The sequence below is a fragment of the Canis lupus genome, chromosome 12 (genome assembly GCF_048164855.1).
Source record: "Canis lupus baileyi chromosome 12, mCanLup2.hap1, whole genome shotgun sequence".
Taxonomy (NCBI): Eukaryota; Metazoa; Chordata; class Mammalia; order Carnivora; family Canidae; genus Canis; species Canis lupus.
The window spans coordinates 3,659,498-3,674,513 of NC_132849.1; positions in this window are offsets into that span (position 1 = coordinate 3,659,498).

The following is a 15,016-nucleotide window of genomic DNA, read 5'->3' on the forward strand; positions in this document are numbered from 1 at the left end:
ATCCTAATTATCCCACAAGTACAGAAACAGAGACAGAGACTTAAAATCGTGCCCAAGGTATTATAGGGGGTATGGCAGAGCTTATACTTCCTGATGAATCATACCATGAGCCAAGGACAGCTCACTAAACCACTTTTAAAGAAAAGAGGCATTTAATATCCTCTGGTGCCCTAGAGAAGCACCCCTGTATCAGCTCTAAGGTGAGTTCAATGCAAAACCCCAAAATTGAGGCTCTTAAGAGTCCCAGCCCAGAGAAAATACTTGCTTGTTATGACAGGCACAACCTCACTTAGGCTCTAAAGCAAGTCCTTAAGGAATTTTGAATGTAATAGGAAACCAAAGCAGAAGTACTTTAACTTGAAGAAGCTCTGCCACCCTTGAATAGGATGAGTCATGGAAACAAAATTCAGTTCACATTCAGTGGGGAAAAAAAGCTGGTACTTTCACAGGTATAATTATATGTATTTTTAACATTCCAAATTATTGCTTCTACCTCAAGATAATCCAGTGGCAAATAATACACAAGTTTTACCAAATAGGTCTAAAATCAAAGAGAGCTCAGAGCAGTGTAAATGTGGAATGACTAGGTGATAAGTAGGACAGGGCAGGAAGGAGGCCCAGACCCAGAGAAATGTAGCTGAGACTGCACCTTCACTCTAGGCTGCAGGATTCTGTTTCACTGGACTAAACCACCTTTCGGAACCCAGGCAGACAAAGTTCTCTACAGGTGTCATCCAATTGATCCTTAGAGACCATCACTCTGGTTTCTTTCCAAAAGGGTTCCAGTAGGACCATAACAATTCCCCAGAATTGCAGCTAAAATGGTCTGACATGAGTCCACTTGCAGTCTAACACTCACACTTATTTATGGTTTTTTAGAGAGAAAATTGAAGCACTGACAAGTGAAGGAAATCACTTAATGACACAGACACCACAACAAGCCTGACTTAGTTGCACAACTCTGTCACTATACTAAAAAATCATTGGATTGTGCAATTTAAAAGGTTGAATTTTATGATATATTAATTATATCTAAATAAAATTATTGTTTTTCTAAAGAAAAAGAATCCTGAATTTTCATGCTTTTAATAGAGAAGTATTATTTCTGCTGTTAAAGGCCTGCTGTTGGCTCCTAATTTAATTATCTAACATGATTAAGTGCCTCCTATATGTGATGTTATCTTTAGCAATCTCCACCAGTGAGGTTGGTGTCATTATTTCCACTTTTATAAAGTTGGGAAACTGAGACTCAGAGGATTAGATAACTGACTAAGGAACATAGCCAGGAAAAGATAAAGCTCAGATTGGAGCTCAAAATTTTCAAAGTTTTTACTGATGAGTCTATTCTTCCATGCAAGTCAGAAGAGGAAGAGAGACCTGAACACACAGAATACACCAAAGTGTGTGCTGCTTCTGGGGATTTACCCCAAAGATACAGATGCAATGAAACGCTGGGACACCTGCACCCCAATGTTTCTAGCAGCAATGTCCACAATAGCCAAACTGTGGAAGGAGCCTCGGTGTCCATCGAAAGACGAATGGATAAAGAAGATGTGGTTTATGTATACAATGGAATATTACTCAGCCATTAGAAACGAAAAGTACCCACCATTTGCTTCAACGTGGATGGAACTGGAGGGTATTATACTGAGTGAAATAAGTCAATCGGAGAAGGACAAACATTATATGGTCTCATTCATTTGGGGAATATAAAAAATAGTGAAAGGGAATAAAGGGGAAAGGAGAAAAAATGAGTGGGAAATATCAGAAAGGGAGACAGAACATGAAAGACTCCTAACTCTGGGAAACGAACTAGGGATGGTGGAAGCGGAGGTGGGTGGGGGGTGGGGGTGATTGGGTGACGGGCACTGAGGGGGGCACTTGACGGGATGAGCACTGGGTGTTATTCTATATGTTGGCAAATTGAACACCAATAAAAAATAAATTAAAAATAAAAATAAATAAATAAAAACAAAACAAAACAAAACAAAAAAACCCCAAAGTGTGTGCTGGATTTTCTCAGAGGCAAAAAATGGAACTGGCTGCAAAGTCCTAAACTGGAGTTGCCATACAAGGAGGGCTTTGAAACCGGTCTTGGTATGGAGACTGGGCTCTGAAAATCTTCCTGACATTGTAGTCATCTTAGCAAAAACAAGCACTGTTACAAAAGATGCCTACCATTGAAAATGACCACAATATCCAAGGGACAGCACAACTTTCTGTGTGGCCCTTTTGGCTTAGGGCTCCCTGGCTGTGAGAGCAATGGATGTATCTCAGCAGCATAACCATTAATTTGTGAACCCATTCTAAGTATTACTAAGTTCTAAGCACTGTCTAGATGATAATGTAAGATGGCTTCCCTGGAGGAACACCCAGATAGGAATCAGCCCTCCTCAAACCCCAGGTATGTGCTATAGATATGGTTAAGTGCCCAGCTTGCACAATGGACAGCATGGGTTTCTATCTCAGTGCTGCCACTTACTACCTGTGATTTTGGACAAATTATTGAATTTTTCTATGCTTTCATTTCCTTATCTGTAAAATGAGAATGGCATTAATATTGACCTTACACAGTTGCTGTACTAGAAGACAGTATCTGCAGCAGCAGCAGAATCATCACCTGGTGGCAAAGTACAGAAAAGCTGCCTCTTCATGCCTAATACAACTTTCTGATTATTTTCACTTCCCTAAAGTATTTTATACCTTATATACATATATATATATATATATATATACACACCTATATACATACATATATATATATATATATATATATATATATATATATATACCTATATACCTATGCCTATTATATACCTGCATGTATATAAATGACATTTTCCCAAAGGCCTAGATGCAAAGCTGCCAGGTTAACCAATGGATAGCAGAATGCTAAAAAAAAATCCCAAGAAGAAAGCTCACCCTAGAGTCACTCTGAACAGTTCTTAAAACATAGCTTTTGTGTATAACCTACTTATGTATACTTTTGTAGCTTAGAAAAGAGCCTTCATGGGGCCAAAGAATGTTTCTTGTCTTCCTGTCTGACAGTACTCCTTATATCACTCTTTCCTATTTTTTGGGTTTGTGTGGGCCTGGCACTCCTAAAGTAGTGCATAATTTTCCACATAATAGGTGTACCTGATAGATACACAGAGGTAAGCTAGGATAATAGTTAAGTAAAAAGACCTTATAGTAAGGTATAGGTTCAAACCCTGGTTCTTCCACCTACAGGCTGTGTGACCTTGAAGAAGATTCATGCTCCCTGAACAATTGCTCATGGGATGAACAATCAAATTTCATAGAAATCTTATAAAGATTAAATGAGATGATGTATGAAAAATATTCAGCACAATATCTAGCACATAGTAAATTCTCAATAAGTGATAATTATCATTATTTAAAAAAGATATGAATTAGGTAAGCCTCATAGCATACATTTATTTTCAATTGAACATGCATTTACTGCACATCTGCCAAGTATTTTACACTTTGTTACTTATTGTGGGTGCTAGATAAAGGGAATGAACTACTCAATTCTTCTAAAACATATTCTCTGCTTTTCACAAGTATATGACCCTGAAAAAGTGTCCTACAACATGTCCTCATACTGGAAGCTGGACCAGCACCATCCTTTCTGCAATCATCTCAAAGATAAGAATGTAAAGAAGTAGGAAGATAAACATGGACAGAGGTGGGGTTAGATTTTATTAGAAATGAATCAGTCCATCCCACAGATGGCAGCACCCACACATTTTTAGCTATATAAGGGCCATTATCTCAATCCACTGGTCACCCTGCAAGCTGCATCAGGCTTTATCCTACGTGTTCCTTTGGTGAACCAGGTGAGAGCAAATTCATCCAGCTACATTGATGGGTATTTGGTTGATTACTGTCCACATTAGAAATTCAGGAGTAAGAGCTAAGTCAGAGCTATATGTATTTGGCCACTTCATTCTTGTTTCTTTTTCTTTTTCTTTTCATTTGTTTATTTATTTGGTTAGTTTCATTTATCCTGTGTCTTTTTAGAATAAATTTATTGTTGTCAAGATGAATAATGCAAGAGGTTCACTTTCTTCTAGCCCATTTCACACTTTTTCCTGGTTTTTTGCATGCCTTTTTTTTCTGGGTTGTCCAGATTAAATAGAAAGGAGGTCAGCACTGGTGTAGAGTTCCTTCCCTGTTCAGTGTCAGTCCCTGGGGCTCCAAGATCAAATCAGCCACTAGTCAAACTACTGCTTGCATTGCTGAGCTTCTCTTCCCTGTTATTGAAAAAGAATAGTGTTTGGTTGAAGCTGAAATTAGGATAGTTCCTGAGCTCTGATGAGGACTATCTCATGTTTCTGAAGCACCAGGCTAATGTTGGCCCACTTGCCTATTTTTACTTGCTTAAGGCCTTAACAATCCTGGTTAGCTTCTGGTACCCAAAGGAGGAGATATTATAGAAGGTCTGTCACTTTTGACTCAAGAGAGCCAGTGAAACTAACCAGAGAGACTGGGACAATACATCTGAGTGGTTCTGGAAACTTTGGAAGCTCCAGGACAACACCCCAAACACCAAAGTACACAATGTACAGAGACATTACGTAAAGAATATCCAGGACATGGAGATCTGAGCTCTAACCTCAGTTCAGTCAGCAACATGAAATAACTTGATCTTAGCAAAGTAATAGGAAGTTAACAAAGTTTTCACTGTACTGAAAGATCCCCAACCATCCTTGCTTGTTGAAGTATTTTAGGTTTAAAAGAGACAAGAGTTTTGAAAAATCATCATGATTATTATTAAAATAAGAATTGCTTATAAATTAAAAGAAAAAATGAATAATAGGATCTTCTGGGTTTTTTTCTCTTCAGGTTCACTTAAACTTGCAAAAAGATGACCGATCTCTTGAGAAGTGTTGTCACAGTCATTGATGTTTTCTACAAATATACCAAGCAAGATGGAGAGTGTGGCACACTGAGCAAGGATGAGCTAAAGGAACTTCTGGAAAAAGAGTTTCGTCCAATTCTGAAGGTGAGAACCATACACCTCAGCTGAATACTGCTAAGGTTTTGTACATTCTCTGTTATGTGGCCAAAGATTAGTTTAAAAGTACATACTCTCAATGGTCTTTGGGCAAACTCTATGGATATACTTTTTGGGAACATCATAAAGTCTGCTGGGGCATTATTTTTGGAAAAAATGTTATTTTTCCTGTGTACACCCACCATGTAGACCTTCAGACTTTTTCATGCCCCCAGGCTTCCCCTTCTGAAAAAAATAGTATATAAATATGTGCTAAAACATGAGTTAAAAGATTATCCTGTCAAATTTGGAAGAAAGAGTATAGATAGGGAAATGTCTACAGGGAAAACTGCAGACAAAAACAAACATTTTTTTTCCATCTACTTGGGAAGGACTCAGCTATTAACTTTAGCATTATAGATCCTAACATAGAATATATTAGCATGTAATGTTTAAAATGTACGTAAAACTAAAATATACCAGGTATTGAATTTTGATTTATTCAACTCATTTTTGTATTCTATACTCTACCTGAGTACCTAATCCACTAGCTTAGGTCCTTGCATGGTATTCTGCTAGGGATCCCAATAGTTTTTATTCTTTTCTGTTACCTCTTATTACCTGCTGGGTCTTATTAGGCTGTGTTACTTTAAAGTAACCCTTGGCTGGATTTAAATGCCAATGTTAAACATCCACAGTTCCACAACTCTATCCAAATATTTTACCTGACTATGTGGGCTAGGTTGACTAGGTCTCCTTTGGTATGTCACTTGTATACAGAACCCAGATGATCCAGACACAGTGGATGTTATCATGCACATGCTAGATCGAGATCATGACCGAAGACTGGACTTTACTGAGTTTCTTCTGATGGTATTCAAGCTGGCTATGGCCTGCAACAAGGTTCTCAGCAAGGAATACTGCAAAGCTTCAGGGTCAAAGAAGCATAGGCGTGGTCATCGACACCAAAAGGAAGAAAGTGAAACAGAAGAGGAAGAAGAAGATACACAGGGACGGAAATCAGGTTACAGACATTCAAGTTGGAGTGAGGGAGAGGAGCATGGATATGGTTCTGAGGGCTTAAGGGGAAGTGTGAAACATAGACATGGATCAAACTCCAGGAGGCTGGGAAGGCAAGGTGGTTTATCTAGCTCTGGAAACCAAGAGCAACTTGAGAAAAGACGCCATGGGTCTAGCTCTGGTCATTCATGGAGTAGTGGCAAAGAAAGACATGGCTCCAGCTCTGGAGAACTGGAGGAAAGAAGAAACAAGTCATATGTTAGCCCCTCTAGGGAATCTGAGAAGGAATATGAATCTGGATCTGAATCAAAGAGTGGGAGAAGGAAAGGTCATAGCAGTCTATCACATGGATTGGATGCTAGTGGGCACAAATCAAACTCTACTCAGTCAAGAAAGAGTGGAGGACAAAAGCTTGGATCTAGCTCTAGAGGTTCAGGAGACAAGGGAAGCCAAAACTATGCATGTGGTTCCAGCAATTCAGGTGGGTGTGGAAAGCCACAAAATGCTTCTAGTTCTTGTCAGGAAGGTAGATTTGGAGGGCAAGGAAATCAATCTAGCTGTACCCAATCAGGTTATCAATCAGGAAGTAGTGGAGGACAAGATCATGGATGTATTTCAGGAGGTCAGTCCTCTGGATATTGTGAACATGAGCCTAGATCCTGTAGCCAGTCTTCTAGTCAGAGAAAATATGGATCTAGAGCATGTGGTCAAACACAGAATGGTGGAAGACAACAGAGAACAGGTTCAAATCAGTCCTGTTGCTGTGAACAATATGGGTCTGAAACAAGTCAGTCTTCTAGTTATGGTCAACATGGATCTGGTTCTTGTGGACACTTTTCAAACTCTCATCAAAAAGGGTCTGGTTCAAATGGATTTTCTAAATGTGGACAATATGGGTCTGGCTCTGGGCAGTCCTCTAGCTTTGGACAACATGAGTCAGGCTCAGGTCAATCCTCTGGCTGTGGACATGGCTCTGGCTCATGTCAGTCCTCTGGCTTTGGCCAGCATGGGTCTGGCTCAGGTCAATCCTCTGGTTTATGTCAACATGGGTCTGGCTCAGGACAGTCCTCTGGCTTTGGACAACATGGGTCTGGCTCAGGTCAATCCTCTGGCTGTGGACATGGCTCTGGCTCATGTCAGTCCTCTGGCTTTGGCCAGCATGGGTCTGGCTCAGGTCAATACTCTGGTTTAGGTCAGCATGTATCTAGCTCAGCACAGTCCTCTGGCTTTGGACAACATGGGTCTGGTTCAGGTCAGTACTCTGGTTTAGGTCAGCATGGGTCTGGCTCAGGGCAGTCCTCTGGCTTTGGACAACATGGGTCTGGCTCAGGTCAGTCCTCTGGTTTTGGCCAGCATGGGTCTGGCTCAGGACGGTCCTCTGGCTTTGGACAACATGGGTCTAGCTCAGGTCAGTCCTCTGGCTTTGGACAACATGGGTCTGGCTCAGGTCAGTCTTCCAGTTTTGGTCAGCATGGGTCAGGCACTGGACAGTCCTCTGGTTTTTCCTCTGGTTTTGGACAAAATTGCTCTGGCTCAGAAATGTCTTCCAGTTCAGGACAGTCCTCTGGCTTTGGACAATGTGGGTCTGGCTCAGGACAGTCCTCTGGTTTTGGACAACATGGGTCTGGTACCCATCAAACTTCTAGCTCAGGACAACATAGATATAGCTCAGGTCAATCCTCCAGCTTTGGATTTGGATCTAGCACACATCAGTCCCCTAGTTTTGGGACTGGCTCAGGTCATTTGTTGGGCTCTGGACAAGAATCTACAGCACGTCAGTCTAGCTATGGTCAACATGGTTCCGGTTCAGGGCAATCCTCAACTTTTGGCAATGGATCTTGCTCAGGCAACTCCTCTAAACCAGATCAACATGAATCTAGCTCAAGAAAGTCATCTAGTAAAAATCAACGTGATTTTAGCTCAATTCAATCCTCTGGCTGTGACAATCAACAAACTAGGGTAGGTGGACAGGAATGCTATGAGACTAGTTCAGGAAAAGGGAGTCAACAATGTAGAAAGTCAAAATCAGATTCAGCTAAAAGTCAGAGAAGAGAAACAGCTAAAGGAAGACAGGGAACAACTCATGGACAGTCAGAAGACACCAGTGGATATGCTCAGTCTGGTCATGGACAAACCTCCAGGACAGAATCCAGTATAACTAGTAGGAGTAGTGTTGGAGAGTCAAGTGACAATCAAGGGCACTCAGGAGTCCCACAGGTACACACAGGATCCCCTCAAGATCATTCCGGATCTCAACATAGAGAGTCAGAATCAACGGTTAAAGGGAGACAGGGAACTACCCATAGACAGTCAGGAGATCTAATTGGACATGCCCAGTCAGGTCATGGACAAGCCACCAGGACACAAACCAGTAGGACTGGTAGAAGGGAATCTAGTGGCAGTGAGTCCAGTGACACTGAAAGGCACTCAGGAGTCCCACAGGCACACACAGGATTCCCTCAAGGTCATTCTGGATCTCAACATGGAGAGTCAGGATCCTCAGTACAAGGGAGACATGGAAGTACTCATGGACACTCAGGAGATACCAGTGGACATGCCCATGCTGACCATGAACAAGCCACCAGGACACAATCCAGTAGGATTGATAGAAGGGAATCCAGTGGCAGTGAGTACAGTGACACTGAAAACCACTCACATGTCCCACAGACACACACAGGATCCCCACATACTCACGCTGGTTCTCAACATCCAGAGTCAGGATCCTCACTACAAAGGAGACAAGGAACAACTCATGGACAATCAAGAGACACCACTGCACATGCCCAGTCTGGTCATGGACAAGCCAGCAGGACACAATCCAGTAGGAGTAGAAGAAGTGAGTCTACTGTCAGTGAGTCCAGTGACTATCAGGGGCACTCAGGAGCCCCACAGGCACACACAGGTTCCTCTCACGGTCAGGTTGGATCTCAACATCCAGAACTGGGTTCCACAGTTAAAGGGAGACAGGGAACTCCTCATGGACAGTCTGGAGACACCAGTAGATATGCCCACTCTGGCCATGGACAAGCCAGCAGGACACAATCCAGTAGGACTGGTAGAAGGGAATCTGGTGGCAGTGAGTCCAGTGACACTGAAAGGCACTCAGGTGTCCCACAGGCACTCTCAGGATCCCCTCGTGGTCAGGCTGGATCTCAACATGGAGAGTCAGGGTCCTCAGTACAAGGAAGACAGGGAACTACTCATGGACAGTCAGGAGACACCACTACACATGCCCAGTCTGGTCATGGACAAGCCACCAGAACACAATCCAGTAGGACTAGAAGAAGGGGATCTACTGTCAGTGAGTCCAGTGACACTCAGGGGCACTCAGGAGTCCCACAGGCACACACAGGATCCCCTCAAAGTCATTCTGGATCTCAACATGGAGAGTCGGGATCCTCAGTACAAGGGAGACAGGGAACTACCCATAGACAGTCAGGAGATACAGGTGGACATGTCCACTCTGGCCATGGTGAAGCCACCAGGACACAATCCAGTAGGACTGGTAGAAGGGAATCTACTGTCAGTGAGTCCAGTGACTCTCAGGGGCACTCAGGAGCCCCACAGGCACACACCGGTTCCTCCCATGGTCAGGCTGGATCTCAACATCCAGAACTGGGTTCCACAGTTAAAGGGAGACAGGGAACACATTATGGACAGTCAGAAGATTTCAGCGCACATGCCCACGCTGGCCATGGACAGGCCACCGGGACACTATCCAGTAGGACTGGTAGAAGGGAATCTGGTGGCAGTGAGTCCAGTGACACTGAAAGGCACTCAGGAATCCCACAAACACACACAGAATCCCCACGTACTCACGCTGGATCTCAACATCCAGAGTCAGGATCCTCACTACACGGGAGAAAGGAAACTGCTCACAGACAGTCAGGAGACACTACTAGACATGCGCACTCTGGCCATGGACAAGCCACCAGGACACAATCCAGTAGGACTGGTAGAAGGGAAACTAGTGGCAGTGAGTCCAGTGACACTGAAAGGCACTCAGGTGTCCCACAGGCACACTCAGGATCCCCTCGTGGTCAGGCTGGATCTCAACATGGAGAGTCAGGGTCCTCAGCACAAGGAAGACAGGGAACTACTCATGGACAGTCAGGAGACACCACAGGACATGCCGAGTCAGGGCATGGACAAGCCACCAGGACACAATCCAGTAGGACTAGAAGAAGGGGATCTACTGTCAGTGAGTCCAGTGACACTCAGGGGCACTCAGGAGTCCCACAGGCACACACAGGATCCCCTCAAAGTCATTCTGGATCTCAACATGGAGAGTCGGGATCCTCAGTACAAGGGAGACAGGGAACTACCCAGAGGCAGTCAGGAGATGCAGGTGGACATGTCCACTCTGGCCAAGGACAAGCCACCAGGACACAATCCAGCAGATCTGGTAGAAGGGAATCTAGTGGCAGTGAGTCCAGTGACACTGAAAATCACCTAGGTGTCCCAGAGACACACACAGGATCTCCTCATGGCCAGGCTGGATCTCAACATGGCGAATCGGGATCCTCAGTACAAAGGAGACAGGGAACTACTCATGGACAATCAGGAGACACCACTACAAATGCCCAGTCTGGTCATGGAAAAGCCAGCAGGTCACAGCCCACTAGGACTAGTGGAGGATCTAGTGTCAGTGAGTCCAGTGACTCTCAGGGGCACTCAGGAGTCCGACAGTCACACTCAGGTTCCCCCCATGGCCAGGCTGGATCTCAACATCCAGAACTGGGTTCCACAGTTAAAGGGAGACAGGGAACTCCTCATGGACAGTCCGGAGACACCAGTAGACATGCCCACTCTGGCCATGGACAAGCCACAAAGACACAATCCAGCAGGTTTGGTAGAAGGGAATCTAGTGTCACTGAGTCCAGTGACACTGAAAACGACTCAGGTGTCTCACAGACACACACAGGATCCCCGCATACTCACGCTGGTTCTCAACATCCAGAGTCAGGATCCTCACTACAAAGGAGACAAGGAACAACTCATGGACAATCAAGAGACACCACTGCACATGCCCAGTCTGGTCATGGACAAGCCAGCAGGACACAATCCAGTAGGAGTAGAAGAAGTGAGTCTACTGTCAGTGAGTCCAGTGACTATCAGGGGCACTCAGGAGCCCCACAGGCACACACAGGTTCCTCTCATGGTCAGGTTGGATCTCAACATCCAGAACTGGGTTCCACAGTTAAAGGGAGACAGGGAACTCCTCATGGACAGTCTGGAGACACCAGTAGATATGCCCACTCTGGCCATGGACAAGCCAGCAGGACACAATCCAGTAGGACTGGTAGAAGGGAATCTGGTGGCAGTGAGTCCAGTGACACTGAAAGGCACTCAGGAATCCCACAAACACACACAGAATCCCCACGTACTCACGCTGGATCTCAACATCCAGAGTCAGGATCCTCACTACAAGGGAGAAAGGAAACTGCTCATAGACAGTCAGGAGACACTACTAGATATGCGCACTCTGGCCATGGACAAGCCACCAGGACACAATCCAGTAGGACTGGTAGAAGGGAAACTAGTGGCAGTGAGTCCAGTGACACTGAAAGGCACTCAGGTGTCCCACAGGCACACTCAGGATCCTCTCGTGGTCAGGCTGGATCTCAACATGGAGAGTCAGGGTCCTCAGTACAAGGAAGACAGGGAACTACTCATGGACAGTCAGGAGACACCACTACACATGCCCAGTCTGGTCATGGACAAGCCACCAGAACACAATCCAGTAGGACTAGAAGAAGGGGATCTACTGTCAGTGAGTCCAGTGACACTCATGAGCACCTAGGAGTCCCACAGGCACACATAGGATCCCCTCAAAGTCATTCTGGATCTCAACATGGAGAGTCGGGATCCTCAGTACAAGGGAGACAGGGAACTACCCATAGACAGTCAGGAGATACAGGTGGACATGTCCACTCTGGCCATGGTGAAGCCACCAGGACACAATCCAGCAGGACTGGTAGAAGGGAATCTACTGTCAGTGAGTCCAGTGACTCTCAGGGGCACTCAGGAGCCCCACAGGCACACACCGGTTCCCCCCATGGTCAGGCTGGATCTCAACATCCAGAACTGGGTTCCACAGTTAAAGGGAGACAGGGAACACATTATGGACAGTCAGAAGATTTCAGCGCACATGCCCACGCTGGCCATGGACAGGCCACCGGGACACTATCCAGTAGGACTGGTAGAAGGGAATCTGGTGGCAGTGAGTCCAGTGACACTGAAAGGCACTCAGGAATCCCACAAACACACACAGAATCCCCACGTACTCACGCTGGATCTCAACATCCAGAGTCAGGATCCTCACTACACGGGAGAAAGGAAACTGCTCACAGACAGTCAGGAGACACTACTAGACATGCGCACTCTGGCCATGGACAAGCCACCAGGACACAATCCAGTAGGACTGGTAGAAGGGAAACTAGTGGCAGTGAGTCCAGTGACACTGAAAGGCACTCAGGTGTCCCACAGGCACACTCAGGATCCCCTCGTGGTCAGGCTGGATCTCAACATGGAGAGTCAGGGTCCTCAGCACAAGGAAGACAGGGAACTACTCATGGACAGTCAGGAGACACCACAGGACATGCCGAGTCAGGGCATGGACAAGCCACCAGGACACAATCCAGTAGGACTAGAAGAAGGGGATCTACTGTCAGTGAGTCCAGTGACACTCAGGGGCACTCAGGAGTCCCGCAGGCACACACAGGATCCCCTCAAAGTCATTCTGGATCTCAACATGGAGAGTCGGGATCCTCAGTACAAGGGAGACAGGGAACTACCCATAGACAGTCAGGAGATACAGGTGGACATGTCCACTCTGGCCATGGTGAAGCCACCAGGACACAATCCAGCAGGACTGGTAGAAGGGAATCTACTGTCAGTGAGTCCAGTGACTCTCAGGGGCACTCAGGAGCCCCACAGGCACACACCGGTTCCCCCCATGGTCAGGCTGGATCTCAACATCCAGAACTGGGTTCCACAGTTAAAGGGAGACAGGGAACACATTATGGACAGTCAGAAGATTTCAGCGCACATGCCCACGCTGGCCATGGACAGGCCACCGGGACACTATCCAGTAGGACTGGTAGAAGGGAATCTGGTGGCAGTGAGTCCAGTGACACTGAAAGGCACTCAGGAATCCCACAAACACACACAGAATCCCCACGTACTCACGCTGGATCTCAACATCCAGAGTCAGGATCCTCACTACACGGGAGAAAGGAAACTGCTCACAGACAGTCAGGAGACACTACTAGACATGCGCACTCTGGCCATGGACAAGCCACCAGGACACAATCCAGTAGGACTGGTAGAAGGGAAACTAGTGGCAGTGAGTCCAGTGACACTGAAAGGCACTCAGGTGTCCCACAGGCACACTCAGGATCCCCTCGTGGTCAGGCTGGATCTCAACATGGAGAGTCAGGGTCCTCAGCACAAGGAAGACAGGGAACTACTCATGGACAGTCAGGAGACACCACAGGACATGCCGAGTCAGGGCATGGACAAGCCACCAGGACACAATCCAGTAGGACTAGAAGAAGGGGATCTACTGTCAGTGAGTCCAGTGACACTCAGGGGCACTCAGGAGTCCCACAGGCACACACAGGATCCCCTCAAAGTCATTCTGGATCTCAACATGGAGAGTCGGGATCCTCAGTACAAGGGAGACAGGGAACTACCCAGAGGCAGTCAGGAGATGCAGGTGGACATGTCCACTCTGGCCAAGGACAAGCCACCAGGACACAATCCAGCAGATCTGGTAGAAGGGAATCTAGTGGCAGTGAGTCCAGTGACACTGAAAATCACCTAGGTGTCCCAGAGACACACACAGGATCTCCTCATGGCCAGGCTGGATCTCAACATGGCGAATCGGGATCCTCAGTACAAAGGAGACAGGGAACTACTCATGGACAATCAGGAGACACCACTACAAATGCCCAGTCTGGTCATGGAAAAGCCAGCAGGTCACAGCCCACTAGGACTAGTGGAGGATCTAGTGTCAGTGAGTCCAGTGACTCTCAGGGGCACTCAGGAGTCCGACAGTCACACTCAGGTTCCCCCCATGGCCAGGCTGGATCTCAACATCCAGAACTGGGTTCCACAGTTAAAGGGAGACAGGGAACTCCTCATGGACAGTCCGGAGACACCAGTAGACATGCCCACTCTGGCCATGGACAAGCCACAAAGACACAATCCAGCAGGTTTGGTAGAAGGGAATCTAGTGTCACTGAGTCCAGTGACACTGAAAACGACTCAGGTGTCTCACAGACACACACAGGATCCCCGCATACTCACGCTGGTTCTCAACATCCAGAGTCAGGATCCTCACTACAAAGGAGACAAGGAACAACTCATGGACAATCAAGAGACACCACTGCACATGCCCAGTCTGGTCATGGACAAGCCAGCAGGACACAATCCAGTAGGAGTAGAAGAAGTGAGTCTACTGTCAGTGAGTCCAGTGACTATCAGGGGCACTCAGGAGCCCCACAGGCACACACAGGTTCCTCTCATGGTCAGGTTGGATCTCAACATCCAGAACTGGGTTCCACAGTTAAAGGGAGACAGGGAACTCCTCATGGACAGTCTGGAGACACCAGTAGATATGCCCACTCTGGCCATGGACAAGCCAGCAGGACACAATCCAGTAGGACTGGTAGAAGGGAATCTGGTGGCAGTGAGTCCAGTGACACTGAAAGGCACTCAGGAATCCCACAAACACACACAGAATCCCCACGTACTCACGCTGGATCTCAACATCCAGAGTCAGGATCCTCACTACAAGGGAGAAAGGAAACTGCTCATAGACAGTCAGGAGACACTACTAGACATGCGCACTCTGGCCATGGACAAGCCACCAGGACACAATCCAGTAGGACTGGTAGAAGGGAAACTAGTGGCAGTGAGTCCAGTGACACTGAAAGGCACTCAGGTGTCCCACAGGCACACTCAGGATCCTCTCGTGGTCAGGCTGGA